This window comes from Diceros bicornis, chromosome 9 (assembly GCF_020826845.1).
Source record: "Diceros bicornis minor isolate mBicDic1 chromosome 9, mDicBic1.mat.cur, whole genome shotgun sequence".
Taxonomy (NCBI): domain Eukaryota; kingdom Metazoa; phylum Chordata; class Mammalia; order Perissodactyla; family Rhinocerotidae; genus Diceros; species Diceros bicornis.
In genome coordinates, this window is record NC_080748.1 from 44,256,175 (window position 1) to 44,280,586 (window position 24,412).

The 24,412-nt window shown below is 32.3% G+C and overlaps 1 long non-coding RNA gene across 2 annotated transcripts in view; it reads left to right on the forward strand.

Moving 5' to 3' along the window:
* LOC131410254 (uncharacterized) overlaps positions 1-24,412 on the forward strand; it is a 43,021-nt gene that overhangs the window by 12,811 nt on the left and 5,798 nt on the right. The window contains exon 2 of one of the 2 annotated variants that reach the window (XR_009221200.1): positions 1,478-1,721. This is a non-coding gene — a long non-coding RNA (uncharacterized LOC131410254). The remainder of the gene's footprint in view (positions 1-1,477; positions 1,722-24,412) is intronic. The other variant, XR_009221199.1, reaches the window with a different exon arrangement.

Consider the following 24,412-nt stretch of genomic DNA (forward strand, 5'->3'; position numbering starts at 1 on the left):
GCCATGAAGGATTAAAATTTTTAAAATTATTTGCACATATGGTAGGTTGTTTAGTTTTTCCAAATATAGTTCTTCAGTGACTATGCAACAGCAAGTAATTGGATTAAGTTGTGTCATGAATTGAGCAACTACACATGTTGGTTTCAATAACTAAATATATTCAGATTGTGAGGAATCACTTAGATAAAGAATGTCATGAAGTCAGGGCAGGATTAGGTCATTTCCCAAACAACTTTATAGTCCAACCTTTTATGATGTTTGTTAGTATTTGAAGAAAGATGATGATGGAGTGGTACTTATAACCAAATAGGCTTTGTTTTTTCTCTATAACCTAAAAGCTTGGGAAGTATAAAAACTCTATAAACTTTTGTATTGGAGTAGGTGCTTTAGAGAAGCCCTTCTAGCATTTATAGGCATTTCTGTCTTAGTTGAGGTAATACAAGTATGTTAATGACATGGCATTCAACAATTTTTCTATCAAAATAATAAAAACGTATGCCTTATTTATTAAAAAGCTCGTGATAGTATGGAATTTGAGTTTGCTTAATCCTTAAAAAAAAAACCCTAGAATAAATAATTAATAGATGAATTTTACAAAGAGGATATTTCAAGATTCAGTGAAGTAAGGGATGAGAGGTAAATCTAAGACATCAATCAATTTGTGGAATCCAGAGCTATTTTATTGTTGGTGCAAGTCTGTTTGAATATGTAGACTTTTTAACAGGCACTTCATATTCATATGTTGAATTAACTTCAATAAGTAATCCACTCAATGTGGTAGTTAAAATAATAACTCCTTCAAAATGTCCGTGTTCTAATCCCTGGAAACCGTGAATACATGGATGGGAAAAGAAATTTTGCAGATGTGATTAATTAAGAACCTTGAGATGGGGGGATTATCCTGAATTATCCAAATGGGCCCAATGTAACCACAAGGGTTCTTGAAAAGTGGAAGAGAAAGGCAGAAGAGTCAGAGAAGAAAATGTAATGACAGAAACAGAGGTCAGAGAGAGAGAGCGATTGAACAATGTTACACTGCTGGCTTTGAAGATGGAGAATGGGGCCATGAACTGAGGAGTGGCAGACAGCTTCTAGAAGCTAGAAAAAGTAAGGCAATGGATTCTCCCCAGAGCTTTGAGAATGAAACATACCTAATGTCCCATTTTCGGCTTCTGACTTCCAGAACTGTGAGATATTAATTTGTGTTGTTTTAAGCCACTTTAAGTTTGTGGTAATTTTTACAGCAGCAATAGGAAACTAATATACTGGATCACTTACCTGGGACAATATGAAACAAAACATTTTTTAAAGAGTATAAATTATACTCATTGACAAAGTTGATGTGTTTAGTGTGATGGCATTATTGGTCTTGAGAGGGCATTTTCTTTTGCATCATTTATTTGAAATTACTAAGATTTTTTTTTTGTTTAAGTGAATAATAGGGATTCAAGGCTTTTTTGTTTTTTTCTCCCTTTAGCTGACTTATAAAGTTTTGCCTTTTCTGATTTTTTTTCCTTCCTGCCTGGAGCATGTATTCTGTGGCTGGAGGTGCAGCAACCATTTTGAGATATGGTAAAAACTTGAGGATGGGTGTCTCATTCTATAAATAATGAAATGGGAAGATCGAGGGAAGATGGGACAATAATGCCACTGTGGAGTTACTGCATGGCCCTGGATCACTCATCTCTAGAGAGTTCTGATTCTGTAAAATAAACAAACAAGTAAGTAAACTGATATATTATTAAATTCCTCTTTCTTTTTCTTAGTAGCCAGATTTATACCTATCACACTAATTATAAAATCCATCCAAAATTTTTCTAATTATTTGTTTTATGTTAGTTTTCCTGCTAAATTATGTGTATAATTTAGTCCATGTTTGTTTTCTAATTTTTTAAGTTGCTGTATCTTAAAAACTAACTCTACGTCTGGAGTAGGAATTCCACATTAGCACTACTATTTGAGCAAGTGACTTAACTTCTCTAAATGTAAGTTTCCCCCAATAGAAATAATACTTTAACAAAATATAGTTGATAGATTGCTAAAATTAAATAAGATATGTGCATGAGATTTAAAAAGGAGTAAAAAAGTACCGTATAAATAAGACATTGGGGGAAAAAAGCAAATATATTGAGCAACTACTACCAGTAAGTACAAGGTGCTTTGGTCTCATCATCCAATTTAATTTTGTGTAAATTTCACAAATTTGTTATAGATGTTGCTATAATCTGTGTCTGTGATGCTGTTATCACATACAAATGAAGAAATTAAATTCAGAAAGGATAAGTGCCCCAATATCACATATCTGGTATAGAGCTGAAAGTGTGGATTTGAACCAAACACTGAATCCAACGTTTATATACATTCCATGGTATAACATTGATTACAACTGGTACAAATTACTGTATACTACGGAGTATGTAATTCTCAATTTTAATTGAACTAAATGATTGGTTTGTATTTGCTTTTAGTAGTATTTACATTTAATATTAATCTTTGTATTATAAAATTTTAGCCTTAAAATTTGAGTAAATTTCTGATCATTAGAAGATTATTTTTCACAGAAAATATTTCAAAGTTCTCCTTAAAGAATAATTTATTCCCTAAATAATTGTCTTTTATTCACAAAGTCTATGGAAATCCATGTGATTTTTTTAAATACATAGTGAAAATTTAATGTGAATCCTAAAATATCATGATTTTGACTATTCTCTGCATGTAAGCTTGCTTGACATGAGGAGAATTAGAATAAGAAATTCATTTCCTTCATTTGTCACATCAGGAGGCCCTTTGGCTAATCCTATTGTCTGTGTAGCCAGACAACTGGCACCTCAAAAATTGCCCAGCTACTTCTATTAAAATCAGTGGAAGTTATACTGTGTATCTCTACTAAACATTTTGACAGTTTGGAAACAGGAGATAATGCATCATAAACAACCTACCAGAAAACGTGTACTGAAAAAAGAGAACATAATAGAACTGCAATTTATTCTGTTCCCTTTACTTATCAGCTTTCTGCATGTGGTTGATTTAAAACTTTGTAAAAGAGTCAGAAGATTATTTATAGTTTTCTTTACAAGAAATGAACACATTTTGAGCCCAGGCAGGTTAAAATATGAAATATGTTAAAATGATTTCGTTATTTGATCCAAGACTTTAAAAAGATGCAACGTAACAGAACATTCTGACTCAAGAAGATGACTATTTTCAGGGAGATAAAAGCTGACATTGATAACAAAATGTTTATGTTAATGGCTTGTAATGTAGGTGTCCCACCGATGATTTTGATACATCTCTAGTTATGAGAAATATATATTGAGTTTGTATATTTTGACTTACATTCAAGGTGAAAAATATTCTTTTCAGAATATAATGTTTCTCACCCAGCAAAAGGGAAGCAATTAAGTTTGTGGTTATAATCAATATATAGATAACAGCCAGTTTGGCAAAATGAGCAATTTTGACTGTTCTATTTTAGTATGCATTGCATTCTTTAAGAAATGGGAAAAATCCATTTTTGTGTGTACGTGGAAAACACAAACAATGCAATAATTCACATTGATAGCAGTTGGATTCTGAAAGATTTAAATTCAGTAGACCGCATTCAATAGTCCATAATCTAGCTTTTCTTATTTATGTTTCTAAACTGTACAAAATCAGAAACAATCTTACCTCACATTCATTCTAAATAAACCTACTGTTATCATTAATTACTATTATTTATCTTCCTATAAAGTGAATGATAATAAAAATACCAAAGGATATACTAAAGAGAACAAATACACAGGTTCTTTCACCATAAAATCTTCAATTATTAAGTAATTACACAAAATATTTGGTACAAATGTTTCTTGGGTAAAAAAGATATTTTTAAAAAAATATATTATTATTTTTGAGAAGAACAGATATGCAAGGGGCATTATGCAATATATGTATGTGCATACATCCATCTAAAAACGTCAGAATGAAAGCACCTAAGAGAACATCTTTTTCAACAGAGTCTTTAGAATAGAAACTAATTTGTCTAAATTAGGACTAGGATTAAAATAAATTTAATTCAAGTATTTCATTTTCAAAATGAGGTAAATGAAAAACCTAGGAACAAAGAATTGCTCCTGGCTACCCTATGTTACAAAACAGAGAAATAGTAATGAAAAAAGATAAACATTTTATGGTATAACATCAGTGCACTGCTTCAGAATGTAGGTGTCTCATGATCCAGCTTCTATAACACCACACAAGAGAAGAGGCAGTTCTTTTACTCATTATCCAAATGAGAATTTTCAGTTCACGTCAACCATACCTCCACCACCAGAGATAAGACACTTCCAAAAGAGCCATAGAACAATGTCCTCAGTTTTTCCCTACTCCTTGGGTTCCATATACACTGGAACTTCAGGAGAGACCAGTTGTCTGACAACTAAGTGGATACTGTTGAGAAACAAGTAGACAATGTAAACAAACAAACAAAATAAAGGGGAGAACATTATTCTATAAATATCAAGACTTTTTATAAAGCCATGCCCTGATATATACAGCCATATTGATGCCAAAGTAATCAATGTAACAGTCTTGTGCACACAGAAACAGACACATATATAGATATATGACAGAAGTGGCACTCAGAAAAATGAGGAAAGGGTAGACAAATAAATCATACTGGGAGTACATTAAAAAATGAAAATGGATCCTTGTCTCGGCCCATAAAATAGATCCCTTGTGTGTAAATCAATTACCTTATTGTAAAAGGCAAAACCATAGAATATTGAAAAGGTATCATACGATGTCAATCAAACCATGATAATGAAAGAGTTATTTAGTACTAATCCTAAAGGAAAAGGTGACAGGACATTAAAATCAAGAATTCAGTTAATCACAAGACACCAAAAAAAGAATGAAAACGTGACAGTGTGTGAAAAAGCCAAAATGTGGGAGTGAAAAAACCACACTGCGTAGCAAGTTATTTTCAACACATACTTTTCAACACACATAATCAATAGATGACAGGCATCCAAATTATAGAAAGAAGTATATATGAATCAATTAAAAAAATAAACTCTAGGGCCAGCCCCGTGGTGCAAGTAGTTAAGTGCGGGCACTCCACTGCGGTGGCCTAGGGTTCGCTGGTTTGGATCCTGGGCGCCCACCTACGCACTGCTTGTCAGACCATGCTGTGGCAGGTGGCCCATATAAAGTAGAGGAAGATGGGCACGGATGTTAGCCCAGGGCCAGTCTTCCTAAGCAAAAAGAGGAGGATTAGCAGATGTTAGCTCAGGGCCGATCTTCCTCACAAAATAAATAAATAAATAAATAAATAAACTCTACAAAAATGGGCAAATGACTTGAAAAGCCACTACAAAAGAGTAAATCCAAATTGCAATGATTGTATTAAAAATAATTAATGGCATTTATATTCTAGGAAATAAAAAGTGAATATCGAAATGCAATCACAGTAGACACATTCTAGATTTTCAAAAATTAAAAATATCTGACAGTGCCAAAGTGAGCTTATAGATCAAAGACAACACTAATATTCTGCTATTAATTGATACAATTTCTTTGGATACAATGTAACATCATCTAGGTAAGTAAAGATATCCAGAGCCCATGACCCACTCTTAAATAAATATCTTGAAGAAACTCAAGTGTTTGTGCAGTTAAGATACATGTTCCAAAATGTTCATACCAACCTTTCCATTATGGTTCAAAACTGTGAAAAATATAAATTTTTACTGGTATCAAAAAGGACTGAAAAGAAAATGTGTTCTCTTCATACCATGGGATATACTATTTAGCAATGAAAAATGAACAAATCCCAGCTACAGGCAACAACCATTTAAATCACAAAATCACAAAATCACATTGAGGAAAATATGCAAAACAAAAAATAAACATACACTATAAAATTCATATACAGGCTAAACTAAGCTATATTGTTTATGGAATTGTCCATAGTTGGTAAAATTATGATTGAGAGCGAGGAAATGATTATCGTGAGAAAGACTGAAGAATGGTTATTTCTATTCCACTATATTTTTTCCACCTTCTTTAATTTGGCGTCTCTTTCAGTTTTTTCTTTTTCTAATCCTCTCTCCATATTTACTACAATTTCCCTGAATAAAGTATCACATTTTTAATGAAGCGTGTATGCCATCAGCCCACTGCCACTTCCTTTTTAGCAAAACAAGTTTCTTAGATAGATGTATTTATTATTGAATGGGTTTGATATTTAATAAGATCCCTTACTTTTGTGAGTCTGATTTGATTGACTGTTTTCCCTGTCAAATAAAGGAAAATCTACTTTGGCGCTTTCTGTTTACAGAATAAAATCAAAAGCACTTCCAGATAAAAGTTACATACCATGAACCAGCGGCTAAATTTATTTGCTTCAGGAGAAAACTCATCTGGAAAGCATCTGTGTAAGAAACCACCAATCTAATGTGTTTACAATAGTTCACCATTAATTTCTTAGAAATAACCATATTCAATATAGTCCAAACTGGATAGTTCATTGTAGCTGTGTTAAGAGTAACCGTTTGTGAATCTTTAAAATCTTTTATGCTGTCACTAATTTTTGGGATTATCCCAGTACTACATTGTTATTTTGAATCTTGTAGTTTTGTAGGATGAATGGCTCTAGGTAATTTATTTTCCTCTTCCCTTTGTAATAGATCTTAGCCTGTAGGCTAGGGAACTAATTTTGGGATTATGCCAATTATAGTTACAACTAAAGACCAACTATCTGAAGAATTAACTCTGGGATTGGTGCAGGGACCCATTGTCTACAATAAAGTTATTTTTTTTTCCCATATATCACCTGGCTTTCATAAACCACCTCCATGAGGTAAAAGACCATAATTGTTGTTCCTGTGAAATTAATAATATCTTGAAAATGGTGTCTAATCATCCCATATATTCCTGGACATTTCCCTTATCATATATTATAATGGTGGATGGCAGAAAGTAGCTTCAGAAGATAAAGGGAAAATTTTTTAAATTTTCAGACACTTCCTTAAAATATTTGGTGTACTCTTTAGTCAGAGGGATCTAAATCAGTGGCCTGATGCAATTAGTTAACTGGAGAAGAAGTTACAAATGGTTAAGATTTTGTTTCTCCGCTCAGACATATGTTAAGTGGTCATATTATTATATCTTGATTAAACTGTAAGCCCTGAAGATGTTTATGGTACTATCCCCAGTGTGTCTTTGCAGTTAAATTATATAATATCTAGAAAAGAAAGACAAAAGCACTTTGTACTTATGGGGTCAATTTTATAACTATAAATTTTTCTATGAGTACTGTTTGCTGCATCTCACATCTCATGTGAGAGGCTTCTGATTTTGTGCTTCTGATTGTTTTAAGACTTTATTTTTTAGGACAGTCTTAGGTTTACATTAAAATTAAGAGAGAAGTACAGAAATTTCTCATATACTCCCTTCCCTCACACATGAATAGTCTCCACCATTATCAACATCACTCACCAGAATATTACTTTTTTTTACCAAGGATGAACCTGCATTGACTCATCATATTCACCCAAAGTACATAGTTTGCCTCAGAGTTCATTCTTGGTGTGTACATTATGTGGGTTTGGACAAATGTATAATGACATATCCATCATTATAATATCATGCAGAATATTTTCACTGCCCTAAAAATCCTCTGTGCTCTGCCTATTCATCCCCCTACCCCTACCCCAGCAACCACAGATCTTTTTATTGTCTTCATACTTTGCCTTTCCCAGAATGTCATATAGTTGAAATCATAAAGTATGAAGCCTTCTAAGATTGGTTTCTTTCACTTAATAATGTGCATTTAAGATTCATCTACGTCTTTTCACAGCTTGATAGCTCTTTTCTTTTTAATATTGAATAATATTCCATTCTCTGGATTTACTACCGTTTATTTATCGATTCACCTACTGAAGAATATTTTAGTTGCTTCCAAGTTTTGGCAATTATGAATAAAGCTGCTTGAAAAATCCTTGCAGGATTTTATGTGGATTTAAGTTTCCAGCTCCTTTGGGTAAATACCAAGAAATGTGATTGCTGGATTGCATGGTAAGAGTATGTTTAGTTTTGTAAGAAACCACCAAACTGTCTTCCAAAGTGGCTGCTCCGTTTTGTGTTCCCACCAGCAATGCTTGAGAGTTCCTGTTCCTCCACATCCTCATCAGCATTTGTCAGTGTTCCAGATTTTGGCCATTCCAATAAGTGTGTAGTGGTATCTCATTGTTGTTTTAGTAGGCATTTCTCTGATGACATACAATGTGGAGCATATTTTCATATACTTATTTGCCATCTGTATATCTTCTTTGGCAAGGTGTTTATCTCACAGTTGTTTATATTAAGTTCTCATATTATTGTTTATTCCTAAATAGTTTGAAATTACAGTTTGTTTCTGCTATTATACAAAATTGATTTAAATATATTAAACTGAAATTTTTTGTTTAACTTTATTTCATTTTAGCAATGGACCATTGCAGAACATATTTATTTGCTCTTTGGAGTCACGATTTTTTTTTCAATGACTAGTCTTTATTGAAAAGAAGAAATTTTACATCTCATGTAATTGACATATAACATTGAGTAAGTTGAAGGTGTCCAATGTGATGATTTGATACATGGATGTACTGCAAAGTGGTCACCACCATAAGGTTAGTTAACACATCCTTCGCCTCATATAATTACCATTCTGTTGTTATTATGATGAGATGGAGGCATAAAATCTACACATATTTATGTCTATCTGTATGCAAGGGTGGATAGATACATGTTTATTCCTTTTTTTTAAATTCTCAATATTTTAATGTTAGTAGTCTTCAAATTTGTGGATTTTTGCTCCAATTTGAATGATTTTTTGATTGAGAATAGGATTTTAGGTTCACAATAGTTGCTTATTAGAATTTGTCAAATGTTTTTATGAAAAAAAGTTTTCATACTTTTCAGATATGTTTTATGTGACATCTGATGGAAATATTAATAAATTTTTGTTTCCTTTGGAGTTTGCCAGTTTTGTTTTCTTGTTGTTTTGTTTTATCTCTGGGAATTTTAAGAATTTTTTCACAGTGTTCTGAAATTTTATTACAATATATTGAGTTTTTATAATATATTTGGATTTGCGTTACTCTGCCATTTTAATCTGAAAGCAATGTCTTTCTTCCTTTCCGGGAACTTACTTTTTATTACATCACTGAGTATTTTCTCTCTTCTAAACTTTTTTCTTTCCCATGATGGATATTCAGTTAAAAACCTCCTGGGACTTCTGTACTAACTGCATGTTATCTTTTAACTTGTCGCTCATACTTTCCCTCACTTTGTTGCTTTATACCACATTCTATCAAAAATATGATAACCTTCTACAATTCCAGCAAGTAATTTACTTTTCATGTTTTACTTATAGGGCCTGTTTTAAGGCTATAAATGTTTCCTTTGTTATTTAACCTTTTAACTTAAAAAATCAATATTCATATATTAATTTTACACAATTTCTAGTTACTTCTTTAAATTAGTTCAGTTCCCCCTTCACTATCTGTCTGTATGTTCATTACATCCTTACTAAATTCTTATTTTGTTTTCCTTATTTACTATCCCTTTGGATTTTATTCCTCTGTTAACTTAATGTTTCTTCATTCAGGGTACTGGTTTATTAAGTGTTAATACTTAAATTTCTGCTAATCTTTATGTTTGATAATTCTTGTATGCTTGCCAAGGGGTATGGGTTATGCTTAGGTTACTTTTGCCTCGGAGGAGATTCATGTAGAAAGGTGTGACAAGAGCAGACCCTTGATGCTAGCCAGAATGTGCTTATTCCTTGTATTATGAGTGTCATAGCTTCTCATTAATTTTGGGGATTAACAGTACAGCGAGCACATTCTTGACTCTGCAACTCTAGTCATTGTTTTAGTTGGGGAGCAAATGTCCCTGCTATTCAAATAGGGGAGGAGAGAAGATAAAGCTGTCATGCTTTTCCAAATAAGTTCACTCAGTTAATCCCCTGTATGGTTGCTCTGGGAAACATCATATTTCTTGCTTCTATCAAAACTTTATATAGAGCTATCATGACACCAAGGTCAAACTTCTCAGAATGAGTCTATCTTGGATTATCTGCTGAGCTTAAATATATAAACTTGTTTTCCTGTGGATCTGATACAACCAGCTTCCTATATTTCCTCAAGAATCTTCATAACTTGATGCATGTTGATTTTATCCCCCTGAAGAATTAACTTTTTTGGGGGAATATATATATACAGTTAGAAACAAGATAATGGGCCCAAAATGGAGTCACTTATGCTAAGCCCCATATCATCAAATTGAGACTTAACTTACAGTTTCACCTCTCTCGGAAATGAAATCTTAAATCAGTCAGTCAGGAATCCCCTGATCAGCACTAGTTAGGTAATCTGCCTGATAGACCCCCACCGTCTCCTAAAGGAAAGTAGCTTTGCAATAATCAACCTGTTTTTTTACCTAGTCTAATTTCCTTGTTCCTGTTCCCTTCTCTTATAAAAGTCTTTTGTTTTGTACAGTTCCTCAGAGCTCTTTTTTGTCTGCTAGAGTGGATACTGTCTGATTAGAATAGAATTTTGACTAAATAAACTCTTAAAATTTTTAATATGTTTCAGTTTACCTTTTAACTGTATATATAGAGTTAATATACAGTTTATATATATATATATATATATATATATATATATAGTGTATTGAAGAAATAACTTTGGCCTTCAGTTTCTGGGAGATGATCTCTAATCCCTTGAAATATCATGCCTGAATGAAGTATTATTGTTTGCTTGAGGGCTTTGGATCACCTGGATAGTATAGGAATGCGATTTAGAATGGGTGCTGGCCACTCCAGATAGTTTTGGGGTGAGGGCCGGCCACACAATGTGATTTAGGGTGAGGGCTTTGGGACACAGAACATCAGTCAACCCCTCAAAGTGCTAGAAAATGAAATCAGCCACATGGGAAATCAATCATGCCTACATGGTGAAGCCACACTAAAAACTCTAAATGCTGGGCCCTGGGTGAACTTCCTTGCTTGGCAATACTCCCTGCCTATTATCACACAACATTGCTGGATCACTGGTTTCAAAAGGTAGATGTGGGTTTTATGAGGTGTTATACTTCTTTCATATATTTTGGAAGAAGACCTAACATAATTTTCTGAAAGAGTAAATATGAGGCATGAGAGAAGGGTCAATTTACCCACATTATAAATGACTTTAGATTTTATGGTATTTTAATCTTTTTCTATTTAAGAGGTTACAATATTTCAATATTTGAATAGGCATTTCTTCCATATTTAGTGATGATGAAGATATTATTATGTCTATTATTCCTTCACATATTTTCATTTGCCACTTTCTAGTGAAATACAAGGGTTTCGTGACACAACTCTACTGAATTTCTTTGAAACTTCTCTCGAGTAACCACCTAGCTATAATAAGAGATCACTGAACCGCAAATATTTTATTCAATATCGTGTTGTTTTGGTTGTGTTCCTGGCTCTTAGGTGCATGGAGAGAAATAACTTTTGAATTGTGTAACAGTTGGGTAATTTGCCCTGAATACAGATAGTAAGGTTTATAATGATAACGATAATAATAAAAAGTACCATGGGATGAGAGTGGAAGTTTAAAGAGGGATTGAGCTATAAACTTCCTTAAGCTTGTTTGGACAAGTTCATGGCGACACAGGCAGTTGGGACAAATTCTCCATTATCAAGGTTAGGCAAATTTTGGACCAAGATTTCTTGTTGTCTTTTTATTCTAATGGATTTTCAAAATGAGGCATTAAAATTAGAGCTTGTGATTATCACAGACACTAATATTTTGAGTAAGTTAATTGACTGCGGATGACCTTTGACAGCATCATCCAGGATGATTTATAAAAATGCAGATCCTGAAACCTCCAAGATTACATTCCTAAAATGTAATCTGCATTTTAACAAGCTCCCTGGGTGATGCTTCTACTCACAAAAGTTTGAGTATCGCTGATAAGAACATATTTGCAAACTTAATTATGCTAGAGATTGTGAGAATATGGCAAACAATCTTTTATTTCTCCAAGAATGCTGTCAACATGAACACTGATATTCATTGAGAGAGAAAGTTAAGAATAAAAATATCAGTAAAGCACATATATATCATATGTTAGTAACTCTCCATTAACATGAAACAAATATGCCAGATGGTAAATGCCCTACTTACAAAACTCGGGGAATTGACTGATCCCCAAGCAGAGATCTCTGGAAAGTAATTTGTGTCATTCAAGGCATCAAAACATATTGATAAATTGTGCTCAGTGTTCATGAAAATGATTGGATTCAAACTGAGAAACTTGAACATGTGGTATTATGGAGCAGAGAGCATTTAGTTGATTAAATAAAGTTCTCTCACTAATATCTTGTACCAGAGAGCTAAAATAAAAGTAGTGGTATAATGACTTTCTTAATTTCTGTAAGATTAATAAATATTTAAACTTAACTTTTGGATATGTATCATATTAGTATATATATGAATTTCTTTTTCATCTACCATAAATGACTAGAGTGAGTGAGGAAATATTATATGCTTAAAAATCTCCCTGTACTTTTAGATACTCCTGGCAGTAATATAATTTTTCTTAGAAAGTGCCTTAGCTCTTCAGGTGGCTCAGGCACCACTATTTAAAGTATTTTAATTCTGAATGGTGATTGTGCATTGCTTTTTTAAAGATTAATTCCAAAGTACGGTCATGTATTTTTTTTAAAGGCATGTAATAATCTTACCAGTAAAATGTGATATTAAAGCAGAACATTTTCCTATATCTTTAGCATAGATTGTCTCATTTTTTGAGCCAACTGAATTAGGAGTTATTCTATAAATAAGCTTATAAAAAACTGAGGCTGAGAAGGCTTAAATATTCAAACCCAAGTTTGTCTGAGTGATTCCAAACCAAAAGTTTTCTTTTAAATTAAACTGTCAACATATGTTGCTGATAAAATTCCTTTTGTATTCATTTATAAAATACATATGTTTATGTATTGACTCTTTTCTGATTTTAAGCTTAATACATGTGTTTTGGGTTTTTTTTTTTTTTTTGGTAGAAATTTTGTGAATACAGAGTCATCCACATACTACCGAACAGAGATAATCACTATAAATCTTGGGGTTTGTGTGTGTTATATAGAGAATATTTTTTCCTATGAGTCTGTCTATGTTTCTATCTGTATATCTATGTCTGTAGACATGTATCTATCTGTCATCTATCATTTATCTATCTATATCAATCGATATCTATCTCATCTATTATGCTGTCTGTATAGTTTTTTATTCTTTTTTTAGTTTGTTTGTTTTGTTTTGTTTTTAAGCTTCCTTCTTTCTTTTGGCAAGAACTCCAGTTCTTTGAGGAACTGTACATTCTTCATTCTAGAGATGTGTTTCTCAGTAGAGTGCCAAGTTCTTATCTGACTCTGGTCCTCTAATAGTCGTTGATTAGTTCAGAGGTAGGCAACTGATTTATTATGATCATTTTCAGGAAGGTTTCAGATGTAATTCAGAAGAAAAATTCATTAAACCATTGTGTTAGAACTTGTAAAATACAAGACTTAGCAGCTATCAATGAATATTTGTCCTACCATGTGGAGAAAGTCTATATGTAGTGGAAGAAAAAAGTCAATACATAAAATAGGGTTTAACTGATACTAAAATACATCTATTTAAAAATTTTGCATTTTGCTCTGAATTTAATATTTATAATCAACATTTATATGTCATGAATAATTCAAGTGTTTTGATATTATAGGAAAAATAATCTGAATGCATAAAGAAAATAATAAATACTTATTACTTAATGTTAACAATGTAAATTCTTAAAATTTGACCAGAAGATCAGCAATTGACAGAGTCTGCCTAGAAATATTAGACATCTCCAGTTGTGATAGAGAGGGAGGAAGTCACGAAGAAGGCAGCCTTCTTTCCCCGCCATTCCTGTCGATGGCAGAGATTTCCCTAAACCATGTACCAGAAGTGACAGAAAAGTAGAGCACACCTTCTCCCAGAGGCTCATTACTCTTCACCTCAAAAACCTTTAAAATGGTTTTTTTGAGCAGACTGAACTCAGTGGAGTATAACATGGAGGAGCTTTAGTTTTCTACAATCTCTGCTTTCATTGTTGTTTTGTAGAAGTTCCTTTCTTCTCGTTTAATGATATCCTAGTGAATTACATAACTTTCTGGACCCTGTTACTTCATAACATTTTAGTTCAGTTAATTTTTAATTTTGTATTTATTAATGTTTACTAATTTCATTAGTACAATTCAGTTTCCCTAAAGTAAATACAGGTAGTACTTTATTAGGCATACTTCCAGATATATTATATATGTCTAAACACACCTTTATTTTATTTTGCCCATCATTTTACACAAATACACTATACACTTTGATGTCTATTTGGTTATATTTTTTGGAATTTTTTTTACAGTAAACTAAAGAACTACTTCATTATTTTTCAAGGATTCAAAAATTATTCTGCTAATTGATTCACCACAATTATTTAATGTTGACTATTGTTGGATATTTAGATTGTTTCCGATATTTTACTGATAAAATAATGCTACAAGATGCAGTGATTACCCTTGTATATATCATTTCACATTTATTTTAATAAGTGAATAGAATAATTTTTTAGAAGTGTAATTTTTAGAATGTATATTTTTACTTTGACAGATATTGAAAAATTACCCTTGATGGAGATTACAGACATTTATAGTCTAATCAGAAATGGCTGAGCTCTATGGTTTCTCCACACTCTCATAAATTTATCATGTTATACAACTTCTGGATCTTTGCTAGTATGATAGGTAAAAGTTGGTGTATCTCTATGATTTTTATTTTATTTCTCTTATCAGGAAATGTTTTGATTTCCTATATTTAGTGATCATTAGCATTTCATTTTTTAAAATTGTCCATTTAATTTTTTATATGATATTGGTCTTTTTTTCAATGGCCTATAGGAATTCAATGTTAAGAAAATTAGCACTGTTTCTTTTTATTTTTTTTGTTTTGAGGAAGATTAACCCTGAGCTAACATCTGATGCAATCCTTCTCTCTTTTATTGCTGAGGAAGATTGGTCCTGGGCTAACATCCATGCCCATCTTCCTCTACTTTACATGGGACGCCACCACAGCATGGCTTGACAAGCAGTGCGTCAGTGCGAACCCAGGATACAAACCTGTGAATCCCGGGCTGCCGAAGCAAAGAGCGCACACTTAACCGCTACACCACTGGGCCAGCCCAAACACTGTTGGTTCATATTAACTTCAAATATTATTTTTATTTGGATTTTGCTTATCATTTTTTGTCTATGCAGAAAACTTTTATTGTACATTTTGATTCATCAATATTTTACTTTATAGTATGAGAGGTTTTGTGTTCTACTTAAAAAGGCCTTTTCCACTCTGAAGTTGTAAAAGAATTAGCTTATCGTTTTCTTTAGTATATTTATGATTGGCTTTTTTTAAAATTAAATATGTGGTTTACTTGGAATTTATCTTTTTGTGAGTTAGGAGGTAAGAATTTTTTTTATCTTCTAGATTGCTATTTCTTTAAAAATTCAAAATTTCCCCATAGCCTTGAAATATTAACATTTACACACATCAATGTCATGTTTGTTTGTTTCTAGGCTTTCAGTTATCATCCTTTATATCTATTCATGTGCCAGTTCCACACTGTTTATATAGTGATGCTTTGCAGTATATTTTAATGTAATATGAAGTAGGATAAATCAATGACATTATTTTTTTCAGAAATTCCCCCTTTATACTTTCTTATATTTCTATATGAACTATAGATTCATCTTTTTAGTTCCAAAACAACCTATTTACATTTTTGTTTAGACCATATTAAAATTATAGGTTAGCTTAGGGAGATCTGACCTACTTGTAAAGTTGTATCTTTCTATTGAAGCACATGTTTTGCTTTTCCATTTGTGCAAGTTTTTCTCGGAACTATTTCACAATTATTTTTCTTTTCTTTTTTTTTTCTTGTGAGGAAGATTGGTCCTGAGCTAACATCCATTGACAATCTTCCTCTTTTTGCTGAGGAAGATTAGCCTTGAGCTAACATCTATACAATTCTTCCTCTATTTTGTATATGGGATGCTGCCACAGTATGGCTTGATGAGCGGGACGTAAGTCTATGCCTGGGATCCCAACCTGCAAACCCCGGGCCGCTGAAGCAGAACGCACAAAATTAACCACTACGCCACCGGACCGGCCCCTGTCACAATTATTTTATTATAAATTTTTTCAAATCCTACAAACATTTTTACCACCAGGACATAATATTTTTATTGATATTTTAAAATTTTTCCACTATATCTCCTATAAGTTAGCTATTTAAATATATGAATTCAATTTCTGCATGCTAATTGGGTATCCTGCCATCTTAATGAAGTTTTGATCTTTTGATGTTTTCCAGGTAAAAAATGATATCATATGCAATATGTGATACTTTTATCTTCTCCTTCAAAATTTATAGTTCCTTATACATTCTTTGATGTTTTCCATGTCTATACTTTTCTTTCTGTCCTTAACTTGTTTAACTCGCATTTTTTTTGGCTCACTGCTCTCGTTTTTATTCACCAGACCTCCAGTACTGCCATTTCTCCTTGGGCTCCTTGGTTTTGCACATTATAGATAAAAGATTATTGATTATACATTTTCACAGCATATCCCTAATATGCATAAACATATAAAAATTCGTGATATTTGTTTTTTTTCCTCCAGAAATCCAGATTTTTTCACATTTCCTCCAGATTTCGGAGAAAATTTCCAGAAAATTTGGTGCCTTTGTACTTATAAAGCCACCAAAAATAATTGTTAAGAATGGTTGTTTTGGCCTTCTGAAATCAGAATGTTATGTAATATAGTTTACTCTGTGTATTAGTTTTGTATTGCTGCAGTAAAAATTTACAATAAACATAGTGACTTACTATGTTTATTGTAAACACACAACACAACACACAAATAACACAAACTTACTATCTTACCGTTTTCTATGTCAGAAATCCAACATGGGTCTCACTGGGCTAAAATCGATGTAGCAGGGAGGTTGCGTTCCTTTATGAGAGTTTAAGAGAAAAATCCATTTTCTTGCCTTTCCAGCTCTTAAGAAAAGCAGCTTTCTCTGGTCCTTGCGCCTAAATCCCCTACATTTTAGAATCAGCAGTGAGTATCGAATCTTTCTCATGTTAATCTCTCTCTCTCTGTCTCTCTCTGCAGCTCAGCTGGGATAGGTTCTCTAATTTTAGAGATTCATATGATTAGATGGAGCCCAAGTGGGTAATCCAGGATCATCGCCCCATCTTAAGGTTCTTAACATTAATCAAATCTGCAAAATACTTTTTGCCATGCACTGTAGCATATTCATAGGTTCCGGGGGATTGGGATCTAGAAGTCTTTGGTGGTATGGGGGATAGGGAGGCTGAGAGTCATTATTCTGCCTTCCTCATTCTATTTTCAGTAATATAAACATGCCAAACATACCAAAATGTTTCATGGGATTTTTAAAATAAACACTCAAATTTAGGTAAATTTATTGCAGTGCATAATGACACAGAAATATTAATGTTACAGTTTAACAAATTATCATAAAGTCCACACACCTAGATAATCCCCCCAGTTTACCAACATTCCATGGGATCTCCTGTGCTTCTTCCCAATTATTACCACCCTTCTCTTCCCCAGAAGTAAACACCACTTTACCTTCTATCACCATTGATTTAAATTGACTGTGTTTGAACTTCATGTAAATGGAACAATGTAGTATATATTTGTCTGTGTTTGGCATATATTGATCAACATTGTTTGGGAGACTTATTCATGTTGTTTTATGTAGTAGTAATTTGTTCACTATCATTGCCATACATTATTCCATTACGTAATTTTATCACAAATGATTATTCCATTCTACTTTTGATGGATCTTTGGATTGTTTCCAGATTTGAGTTATTATGAAAAATGCTCCTGTGAACATTCTAGTATAAGTCTTATTGTGTGTATGTGTGTGTTTTTGTTTGGTTTATACCTAGAAACGGAATGTCTAGATGCATGATAACAGGCATACTCAGTTAGTACTGCCCTTAGACCTGACAAGAGAGGTTCCTGCACTGGTCCTCGCACTTTAGTGAGCCCCACATGTCAAATATACAAAGTAATAATTTTTGGAAAGCCACATGGCCCCTTTGTCATTGCAGATCCAGAGCTCAGTTTTGTGGTTCAATGATTCACTTGCTGTCCCTTAATGTTTTCAGGACCAGGGCAAGAGTACAAAGGGAGGCTCATACACGATATCTCTAAATAGCTAAATTAATAAATAAGCTAACAAACCATTCAATAAAGCATATTTTCACAGTGTCATAGAAGACCAGGTTTGAAGTTACAATTTTTAGATACCTCCAAATTCCACACTGAAATGTGGACCTCGGAGGGAGCTGGTCCCTTGACTTCCTGCTCATGACTCATCCCTTTTTTTCACTCCCAACTACTTCCCAAACATTAAGTGTGCACATAAGGATAGTCCAGCCCACACATCCAAACTCGGTCTATTCCTCCTCACAAAGAATCACCTCTGTGTGATCCTTCAGATCAGTAGTTCTTAACTGGGGTTAGTTTTGCCATCCCTAGGGGACATATGGCAATGCCTGGAGACATTTTTGGTGGTCAAAACTCGGGGTGGGGAACACTGCTGGCATCTAGTGGGTAGAAGTCATGGATGCTGCTAAATATACAGTACATAGGAAAGTCTGCCATAACAATGAATTATCTGGCCCAAATGTCATTGGCGCTGCAGTTTAGAAACCCTCAGATATAAAGTCTCAGATATAGGAGTTCAAACACAGGTGGCGTAGTCTGACTTTTTGTGCAAGAACCAAGTGAAGATTCCCAGAAAGACCTTGGAAGTGGGCTTAAGAAATTTAGCCCGGGAATTCTGGGTTTTCAAGTATCTAAAGTGTGTGTTCTTGCTGGAAGAAGGGTACATATGGAATCTGGGTGAGCATTTCCCTTTGCCCCCAGATTCCCTCCTTTAGGTTGCAACATAGCTGTCAAGGCTAGATCCGCGTCCTCTACAACTTTCACCTAAGGAAGAGAAAACTATTGTCCAGATCTAAGGCCAGTACTAATGATTTAAGACCCTAAACATGCATTCTTGGAAATAGCACTGTTCAGATCACGGAGAAATGCTTCTCCCAATCATTTGCCTCATGTCATTGAAAAAAATACCACTTGAAGACTCCTTGATTTGATAGCAAAGAATGCGTGTAGGTTGTGCTGCTACTGACTTGGAGATAAATATTGATTTAGAGGATGGGGATCAGCAGAAACACTTAGGTAAGAGAAAAATTAATTATCTTGCCAAATCTTTCCACTTAGATTCTTGTATAATAAAGAATAATTTCACAGCAGTGCTGAACAACCACTTTCTTACTTCTCTTTGTGTTAAATTGTGTGTATTCAGTTAGAGTCATCTATTAGCCCAGTATTGGTAGTGGTTGCACTTGGTGTCTGAGGAATAAATTGCAATGTTAAATAATTTATATTACACTTACACGTATATATAAATATATATGTATATATGACTACCTTGGCAATATAAATGGATATTGAAGAGTAGATTTTCAAATGTTCATTAAGAATATTTAATGTTTAATTAAAAAGTAATAAATACTTCAGGAAATGAATAAAATCCATGGTTGAATTAAATATTTTTGATTTGTAATTCTGATATTCTTAAATATAGCACAAATTTCTCTTTTTAATTTACCATATGATCTTGAAAATTTTAGAAGGGAATCAACCATTTTTCGATGCCAAAAAAATATATTTCATTTATTTTCCTTTCATTTTATACATTTACATTTATTATACTATAATCCATTGAATTATAAAGAATAATAATATATTAGATAAAGATTAATATAAAACAAATGTCATTAAAAACAGCTGAATAAAGAAATAGAAATGTCCAACATATGCAACTTTGGATCACCCTTTAGAACATGAACACTTTTATATTCATGATACTGGTAATTTAGACAGGAAAAATCAAACAGGGTGATTTAATATATTTATTAGAGGATGTTTTTGGAAAATTGCCAAGTCATCTTTATGACAGCATTGGGTATCTAAAAAGACATTACTTGATTCAAATTAATGATCATGATTTTTCCAATGGATAATCATGACTGAAAATTTACTATTTTATTTTATACCAAATTAATGAGAAATGGAGAAAAAATTATAGTAACTGTATTTATATTTTAAATTAAAAGGCAAGTGTATTTTTGTCATACCAAAAAGAAAACAAACTAAAAAGATAGGGTTTAATTTTACCTCTTTCAAAACCAATTTTAAAGATAAGCAGTACCTATGCAGGTATTATGCTGGAAATACTTAGATTCTCAAAAAGAAGAATAGTAAATGTCATTTTCATGCCAAACACTAGAATTGAAAAAAAAAGTTGAATAAAGAGCACAGCATGAATAATATTTAATGCAGATGAATAAACAAAGTTAGAGAAAATCTGCATACTCTTTTTACGTGAGAGAATATACATAAGCCATTATTCAATATATGTTAATCACGAAAATAAATTTCTTGGCACTAAAAGCACAGTGTTTACAGAAATCATGGAATATGATCTTGAAATTTGATGTTACGATGACTGAGCATATAACATACAAAAAATAATAAAAAACTATTTTTACAATGACAATTTCAAAATCAGGTTGTTAATGATATGATTAATAAGGTGACATAATATTATATATATAAAATGAGAGAAAAATATTACTCTATTGAGGTGAGAAGAAATAATGTGGAACAGTTAATATTTATTATATATTGTTGAACTAATATAAAGAGAAAAAATGTGAATTAAATTTAACGTGTCATTGTTTTATACCAGTTTACAAAGTATATATTTATACTTAAATAACAAATAAAACAAATTTTAATATTATGCATTGATTTAAAAGATTGTCAAGATAAACTTGTGAGTTTATGTGGTTTATGGTGCCAATGTAGTAAAATAATAGGTATGTAATCCAGAAAATTCAGAAGCATTCTCTATTTAATGTAGGACACATTGTTTAAATTTAATACTATCAGGCATGGTCTTAATTATGTTCACAGCAATGATATATTGAGAGCAATTCAAATTATATATACAATATTTTGGGAGCAACACAAAGAACATCTTGATTAAGCAGGTCAAATTCAACATGGAATCACTCTCAGAAATATCATGGAAATGCCCAATAAATTTTATTAAACTAATTAGGTAAGTTAGTTAAAATATAGCATGCACTTAAACAATAGAAGATTCTCAAATAATCAAAACTCATAAGATTTGGAGAAAAATAAAATTACTTTTTGGTTTTTACTATTCACATTTATTTGTATGAGACATTACTTGTCACTAACCTTACTAACAAGAGCTTACAGCAGAACCAATTAAATCTATTTTTGCTATTTTACTTTTTAACAGATTAAAAATGCTTTTAAAATTGTATTTACATATTATTCAAATATCTAACATTTAATATTCAATATATATTATTAAATGTATAAATCTAATATATATAATTTAATATTATAATACTAAAATAAAATACTCTAAATAATATTAGGCAAATTTGTTTCTCTAAAGGGAAATAAATAGCATGTGAAATATCAATAAATGTAACATTAGAATTAAACAAAAGTTAATTATAAAATAGTAGCCAAATTTGTTTCAGACTGTGAGAGAAGATATTCGTTTATAAAAAATCCCAAATGTAATATCTCTAAAGATTATTTTCTAGACATTATAGATCAAGACTCTTCTCAATTGATGAGATATTTGAACAGACTGAGCAACATTGTGGTAACTTGGGTTTACTTGTAATATACCAATCTTGACAATATTGAATAAAAAGAAAAATATGAAATTCTATATCAATTTAAATGTTATATTGAGACAATGAACAAGAATGAGTTATTTGTCTTATGAAATTAAAATAGTCTAATATGTTCTCTCTAAAGATCTTTATTATATCTGACTTCTTTACAATTAATATTGCATTCAGATTTAAATCTACTGTATTAAAATGCTATTTTCATTTTTCCCAACAGTTCTATAGTTTTCTCTCCTTTCTAGTCTTCTTCTAGATTAAATCATATTTATTGGTATTTATTTTCCCACTCACTTATTACTTATACACACTTACATACACACAATATTTAGTAACTCTTTAGTGTTACCCTACAGCATACAATCTTATCTTTTACCACTAATGAATAATACGAATAGAAACTCTTAACTTTATTTACGTCACCCTAAGCTTCCTGACAGATCTGTAATGTATTTTTATTCATTTTGTCTTTTAAACCTCATAAGACATTACTACTGTTGCTGCATATAGGCAATATTCATGTAGAATGTATTATATATTTACATTTTTCATTGAGCACTTCCGAGTTTTTACATGAGATCGTTGCCTTCTCATGTGAAACTTATCTGTACTGCAATTTTCTCAGCTTTGTATACTTGAAAATATCTTTATTTTCCTGCATTTTTGAAGGATATATTTACTGGATGTGGAATTCTGGGTTCATAGCTATCATCTTTCTTTTTTATGAAGATACAATTTCTTTGTTTTCTAGCTCCCATTGTTTTAGCTAGAGAGTCTTGCTTTTCCTCCTTTGAATGTAATGTGTGTGTATGTATTTGCTTTTTCATTATAACTTTTTGCTTTGTATTTTAGTAGTTTTGCTACTGTGTTTAGGCATGGTTTTCTCTATACTTTTCCTTCTTTCTATTCCTAGTGCTTTTTAAAATTACGATTTGTTATTTCTGGACAATTTTGAAATAATTAAAAGCATTAAGTGTTCAAATATTGCTTCTGTCTCATTATCTCGCACCTTTCCTTCTAGACTCTGTGTGTGTGTGTTTGTGTGTGTGTGTGTGTATTTCAGAATGTTCCATTTGTCTCTTATAATTCTCTGTGTTTTAACTTGATTATATTTTGTGACCTATCTCCCAATTCACTTAGTCTCTCTTCTGGTGCATCTAATCCGCCATCAATTAAACCACAATTGAATTCCACATTTTATTCCTGTCTCTTTCAATTTTAGAATTTATATTTACATCCGTTATATAGTCTTCCACTTTATCTTGAAATTCTCTATCTTGACTTTTAAACTCTAGAATAAATTAATTATATCTAATACAAGACTGTCTGATAACAGCATTGTCTATATCTTCTGTGAACATACTTCTCTTGTCTGTTTCGTCTCTTATTAATCAGTCATTTGTTTTCTTTTTTTCCTGGTGTACTGGGTAATTTTTTACTATATATAAGGCATTATGTGTAAAGAATTATAGAGAGGTAATTTAGAATGGGGTCAAATTCTTCCATGGGGAAATTTGCTTTTACTTCAGGCAGCCAATTAGCACGGGTGAATGATCACCTTAATTCTATTATCGATTTAGCTGTTTGGATGCTATGTTCAGTCTTTGTGAGGGTTGTCTCATTATGTTTCATCCCCACTCCTAGGGTCTGGACCTCTGTGGTCTTCAAATGAAAACATGTGGAGTCGACTAAGGCCTCTCCTTATTGGTGCACTCCGAACTCCAGTATTGTTCCCTTTACCTCTCTGTACGGTGGCTGCTGAACCTCTCAACTCACAGCTACAGCTTATGCTCCACAAATTTCTCAAGGACAGAAGCGCAAATTTGGAGGCTCACCTTTGTGTGATTCCCTTCTCTTCTGGATCTTGATTCTTCAAGTGCTCACCTCCTTGATAGTACTCTGATGTTTTCAAAGATATCCTTTTATCTATTTGGCTCTGCTTTTTCAGTGGATGAGTTGTTCTACATGTAACAAGCTGTTCTGCCAATACTGGAGGCAGATATCCTCAGTGGATTTTAAACAAACATCAACTTCTTCTTCACTCAAACTTGGCTATAATGTTTAACCAGTGTGGAATAGATAGTAATCTCTGTTTTAATCTACTCTAATGATCTTATTTCAGTTTTTGTTGATCTCTTGGTTAAAATCAATATAGTATTTTGATTAACACAGCAGGATCTGTGATAAACCACCTGGGTTTATAGCACAGCTCCTGCATTTACTCAAATGTAGCTATGACAGATTGCTTAATTTCTCTCTCTAATTTTCCTTATTAAAGGAAGTAACAACAATTTTAATACTGAAGTTTGTTTTGAAAAGGAAATAGTTGTGTAAAGCTCTTGGAAGAGTGATATTCTTGATGTTCTTATTTCTAATTATTTAAAACCATATTAAACATCTTTCGATTTTTACATCTGCAAATGCTTCAACTTCCCTAGTGATATAGTCCTTAGCAGTTCATTGCTTCGGAAGATTGCT